Here is a 6,524-nt window from a genome sequence, read left to right on the forward strand (position 1 = left end):
CACAGAATTTCTGATCTAATGCCTAGGTAAATGATCCACTTTGAGTTGAGTTTTGTGCAGAATGAGAGAGAGGGGTTTAATTTTATTTTGCTACTCATGGATTTCTAGTTTTCCAAGCCCTATTTTGTTAAAGAGGCTATGTGTTTGAAAACGTATGTTTATGGTGACTTTATCAAGTATGAGGTAACTATTTTTGTGGGTTTGTTTCTGTGTCTTCTATTTTGTTCTATTGATCTTCATATCTGTCTTGGTGTCAATACCATGACATTTTTGTTACTATAGTTTAGTAGTATTGAAAGGTTAATAAAATAGGTACTTGTCACTCCGTTTTTCTGTATGCTTAACAAAATCTTAAGAACTGTTTGCTAGTCTTGTTCCCAGAATGTGCTGTCCCCAACTGAGAACTGTTTGCTAATCTTGTTCCCAGAATGTGCTGTCCCCAACTGCCAAACTGCAGAATGTAACTTCACTCCCTGCCCTCTCCAAGGAAAGTATATAAGCTCTGCTTAAGCTGTTCTCAGGGCTCTTTGCTCTATTCAAGTGAGCTCTGAGCCCCAGCATGCTGGACCCCCAATAAACCCTTTGCTGTTGCATGAGACAGTTTCTTGGTGGTCTCTTCCTCTGATGCTCGCCTGACCTTTACAGTATAATTTAAGGTCTGGTATTATGATTCCTCTTGCTTCAGTTTTCTTAGTAAGGATTGCTTTGCCTATTCTGGATCTCTTATTTTTCAAAAAGAATTTAGTGATTGATTATTCTATTTATAGGAAGAACATTATTGAAATTTTAATAGGAATTATAGGAATTGCATTAAATCTGTATAGTGCTTTTGATAGTATGGCCATATTGACAGTATTAATCATGTGTATCTAAGAACATAGAAGAGCGTTCCATCTTCTAGGATCTTCTTCAATTTCTTTCTTTACTCTTCTGTAGTTTACATTGTAGAGGTGTTTCACCTCATTGGTTAGATTGATCCCAAATATTTTATTTTTTGAGGCTGTATTAAATGGGATAGTGTTCCTAATTTCTCCTTCAATTGATTCATCCCTGATGTATAGGAACACAATTGATTTATGGTGTTAATTTTATATCCTGCTACTTTGCTGAATTCATTTCTGAGTTCTAAAAGTTTTCTGGTGGAGTTTTTGGGTCTTATAAATATAGAATCATGTCATCAGCAAAGTTTCTCCATTTTTCCAAACCCCCTCCCTATTGTGGATCAGCATGAATTTATCAGAGAGAACATTTGGCCTTTGGTTTTTGGGGATTGGCTTATTTCACTTAGCATGATATTCTCCAACCCCATCCATTTACCTGTAAATGCCATAATTTTATTCTCTCTTAATACTGAGTAATATTCCATTATGTATATATACCACAGTTTCTTTATCCACTCATCTATTGAAGGGCATCTAGGTTGGCTCCACGTTTAGCTATTTTGAATTGAGCTGCTATAAACATTGATGTGGCTGCATTACTAAAGTATGCTGATTTTTAAGTTCTTTGGGTATAGTGGGATAACTGTGTCAATTGGTAGTTCCATTCCAAGTTTTCTAAGGAATCTCTATACTGCTTTCCAGATTGATTGCACTAATTTTCAGGCCTACCAGCAATGTGTGAGTGTGCCTTTCCCCCCATATCCTTGCAAACACTTATTGTTATTTGTATTCCTGATAACTGCCATTCTGACTGATGTGATATGAAAGCTTAAAATAGTTTTGATTTTCATTTCTGTAATTACTAAAGATGTTGAACATTTTTTTCATATATTTATTGATCAATTATATATCTTCTTCTGAGAAGTGTCTGTTCACCTACTTAGCCCATTTTTTATTGTGTTGTCTTTGTTTCTTTTTTGATGTTAAGATTTTTGAGTTATTTATGTACACTGGAGATTAGTTCTCTAACTGACATGTGTGTGGCAAACATTGGCTCCCAAAATGTAGGCTCTCTCTTCACTTCATTGTTTCTTTTGCTGAGAGGAAGCTTTTTGTTTGAATCCATCTCATTTATTGATTCTTGATTTTAGAAGTATGGAAAGATTTCTCATACTCTTTGATAGGCAAAATTAATATTGTCAAAATGGCCATATTACCCATAGCACTATACAGATTCAAGGTGATCCCAATTAAAATCCCAATATCATAGAACTATAAAAAGAAATCATGAAATTCATTTAGAAAAATAAGGGGCCCAGAATAGCTAAAGCAATCCTTAGCAAGAAAAATGAAGCCAGAGGATCACAATACCAGAACTTAAACTATACTACAAAGCTATAGTAACAAAAACAGCAGGGTATTTATACCAAAATAGACATGTAGACCAATGGAACAGAATAGAAGACACAGAGACAAACCCACATAAATACAGTTATCTAATAGTAGACAAAGACACCAAAAATATATATTGGAGAAAATATAGCGTGTTCAACAAATGGTGATGGGAAAACTTAAAATCCACATGCAGCAAAATGAAACTAAACCCTTATCTCTCACTCACCATGCAGAAAATTTAAATCAAAGTACCAAGGACCTAGGAATTTGACGAGAGACATGGCGCCTAATAGAGGAAAAAGTAGGCCCAAATCTTCATCATGTCAGATTAGGTTCTGACTTCCTTGAAAAGACTCCTAAAGTGCAAGATTGATAGGCTTTTGATGGTGTCTTCTATTTCATTGCTTAAAATTGTTCTGTTTAAATTGTTTATGTCCCCCTGATTCAGTTTGGTCAAGTCATATGTCTCAAGAAATTTGCTGATATTTTCAAGATTTTCTATTTTATTGGAATAAAAATTTTCAAAATAATTTCTGATTATCTTTTATATTTCAGTAGTGTCTATTGAAATATTTTTTTCTTATAAGAAATTTTAGTAATTTGAGTTCTTCCTCTGTTTCTCTTTATTAGCATTAAAGGGGTCTATCATTTTTTTAAAAATGTTTTTCAAAGAATCAATTTTTTCATTTATTTCTTGAATTTTTTTGTTTCCATTTCATTGATTTTTGCTCTGATTTTAATATTTCCTGTATTCTACAGCTTTTGGTGTTAGTTTGTTCTTCTTTTTCTAGGGCTTTGGATATAATATTAGGGCATTTATTTGTGACTTTCTATTCTTGTAATGAATAAGCCCAATGCAATGAACTTTCCTCTTAAAACTGCCTTCATGTTTTGATATGTTGTGTCACTATTCTCATTTACCACTAAGTATTTTTTAATTTCATCCCTGATTTCTTCAGCTTTCCATTGGTCATTCATTGGTCATTCAATAGCATATTATTTACTCTCAAGATGTTAGAGTAGCTTCTATTTTTTATTTTATCAATAATTTCTAATTTTATTTCATCATTACTGATAAAATGTAAGGTATTATCTCTATTTTTTGTATTTGCTTAGAGTTGCTTTGTGGTCTAAGATATAGTCTATTTTAAACAAGGATCTGTGTGCTGCTGACAAGAAAGTGTATTCAGTCCTTGATGGATTAAATATTCTAACTGTGACTGTTAAGTCTAAATTATTAATTGTAGTTTTTAGTTTCATAACTTCTTTATTAGTTTTTGTTTAGTAGTTCTATCCAGTGATGAGAGAGGCATGTTAAAGTTACCCAGTATTATTGTGTTGTGATCTACTTGATTCTTGAAATTGAGTAGGATTTGTTTAATGTACATTACAGGCTCCATTGTTTGGGTCATAAATATTTCTATTGTTATGTATTGTGGATCTACAATTCCCTTATGCAGTATGGAATGGCCATCGTTGTCCCATTTGATCAACTTTGTCTTGAAGTCCACTTTATCTGACATGAAATTCCTGCTTGTTTATGAGCTTCATGGGAATGATATGTTTTTACCAATCCTTTTTCCTTCAGTCTGTGAAAGTTTTTGCCTATGTGGTGAGTAAATAGAAAACAGCATATTGTTCTTGTTTTTAATCCAATCTTTCATTCTATGTCTTTTCACTGATGAGTTTAGATCATTTACATTCAATAGATTTTATTGAGATATAACTTTTATTCTCTGTCATTTTGGGTTATTTCTGGTTTTTACAAAGTTTTTCCTTTGATTGCCTATTCTTCTAGTGTAACTCTTCCCTTTATCAGTTTTCCCTTTTATTTTTTATTTCTTTTACATAAAATATATTATTGAGTATGTTTTGTGGAGCAATGTTTCTATTGTGAATTATTTTAATTTTATTTATCATGGAAGGTTTTTACTTCATTGTCAATTCTGAAACTTAATTTTGCTAAGTATAGTATTCTTGGCTGGCACACATTTTCTTTCAGAGCTTGGTATATATTGTTTCAAGATCACCTACCTTTGAGGATCTGGGTTGAGAAACAAGCTGAGATCTGGATTGGTTTCCTCCTAAATGTGACCTGTCATTTTTCTTTGGTAGACTCTAAAATTCCAAACTTATTCTGCATTTTAGGATTTTCATAATGTGCCATGTTGTGGGTCTGTTGTAACTTTGCATATTTGGTGTTCTATAAGGCCCCTGAGCTCAATTTTACATTTTTTTCTTAAGGTTTGGGAAATATTCTGATATTGTTTCATTGAAAATATTTTTCTTTTAAAAAATTTTTATTTCCGAGACTTCATCTATCCTGATAAATCTTATATGTGATCTTTTCATGTTACCCCATATCTTGGAAATTCTGTTGATGGTCTCTTAACATCTTTTCTCCACAGTCAACTTTATTTTCAAGATTATATATTTTGTTTTACTGTCTCACAAGTCCTCCAGTTTGCTGTTGATTCTTTCCATTAAATTTTTAATTTGGTTTATTGATTCCTTCATTTTAAGAGTTCTGCTTGATACTTTTAAGAATGTCTATATTTTTATTGAAGTGATATTTGAGCTCTGTGTTTTCTCAGATTTAGTTCCTTACATCTTCCTTTAACTTTCAGATCTGTTCAACTATGAATATTCCAACCTCCTATTCTGACATTTTCCCACTGTGATGTTGATGAATTCTGTTGTTGAAGTTATCTTGGTTTGTTTGGGACAATTTATTTCCTTCCTTTTAATGTTATTTGTCTATCCATCTAATAGCATGGATCTGAGGCTGTAGAATTTCTACCATGTGGACTTATAGTGTCCCTAAAGGTTTCCAATGTCTCACTATTTAGGGGGAGAAAAATAATAACAACACCCAATGGAAACAACATACAGCATTAGACCAAATAGTTCTCGATATGATATTTATTATGTTAATTGTCACAATAAGCATTAATGATGTGATCAGTTACTGTCCACAATAAAAACAGTAAGTTAGCAAAGGAGTTAGAAATATGGAACTCTTCATGTATTTGCATATCATCCTTAATCAGGGGCTATACTAATCTTCTGTGTAGAGTCTCAATTTTAGTATATGTGCTGCCACACATATATATGTTTACCTTACAATGGGCATACTTCCTGCCTTCTGGAGGGCTGGGACCACTAACTTTTCCTCACTAGAGAGTGGAAAGATATGCTCTGAACAACCTTTTCACAGAACCACTCTCCATGTCCATAAGTCTCTGTGGGAGAAAAAGGACATGATTAGCAAGGTAAGGAATCCATTCAAAGAAGGGGCTACCCTCACTATCTTACTTTCCCATCTGTGACTGCTGAGGTTGGTATCCCCAAGGAAACCCTGGATTCTAAAGTCTTGGGGGACTTTTTTATTTGAAGATAAAAAAAAGACCAGTTGCCTCCTTAAATGATCTTTCAGTGAATTATAGTCATATCCAATTAGCAGATCAGTAAAAAGTAAGATATTGTAGAAGTCATCCACCATAGAAAAGGTTTTATATATTTTTGGGAAAGAGTAAAGTGAATTGAGAGGTAGTGGTAAAACAACCAAGACAAGACTTCTGTAAGAAAATGCAGCAGTCTCCTTGAGAGAAAGAGAGCCAGTCTGCTTGGCCTGGAGCCTGGATGTAATCAAGCAAAGAAGAAATAAGAGGGAAAGAAAGTGATGAGGTCAAGGTTCTTAAAAAGATAATGCTCATGGATTCCTTGGTATGTCCCCCCAGTAACTTCAGAATGTAGAACAAATGGCTGGCCCTAAAAAAACAGAGAGCAGGGAGCCAGAAGTTTCAATCCTGGGTTGTCCAATAGGGTTCTATGGTCATTACCACAGTTGTGTCCAGTTTTGGCCATCGTTTTCCTTGGATGGGAAAGGAGTTTGGAGTTTTTAAAACTAACACCTTGAAAGCTATCTCACCAGGAAGTACAAACCTGAAGTAGTCAAGTATTTTTATGCTGAATTTCATTCATTGTGAAGCCAAGTGGATCAGGACTAGGACCTTCATATATTTGGATTCTTGGCACGAAGAAATCTGGGCTGCAGGCTTCCATTGGAAGAGAAATAAATGGTGGGTTGAGCTTTGCTGAGTCTTCATGAGTTAGGGTTGTTTCTTAAAATATTTTGCCCTGACAAATTTTACCTCAGCATGGCTGCTTCAGCCAAGCCAAGTTATCTCATGTCAGAGGATATCACAGGTGACAACAGCAAAGAACAAAAGAGAAAAGGAAGGAGGA

At 34.0% G+C, this 6,524-nt stretch overlaps 1 pseudogene; it reads right to left on the reverse strand.

Annotated features, from left to right (window-relative positions):
• Positions 1-5,281: 5,281 nt before the first annotated feature.
• Positions 5,282-5,381, reverse strand: LOC114095931 (U6 spliceosomal RNA; annotated as a pseudogene).
• Positions 5,382-6,524: the final 1,143 nt, after the last annotated feature.

This window comes from Marmota flaviventris, chromosome 3 (genome assembly GCF_047511675.1).
Source record: "Marmota flaviventris isolate mMarFla1 chromosome 3, mMarFla1.hap1, whole genome shotgun sequence".
Lineage (NCBI taxonomy): Eukaryota > Metazoa > Chordata > Mammalia > Rodentia > Sciuridae > Marmota > Marmota flaviventris.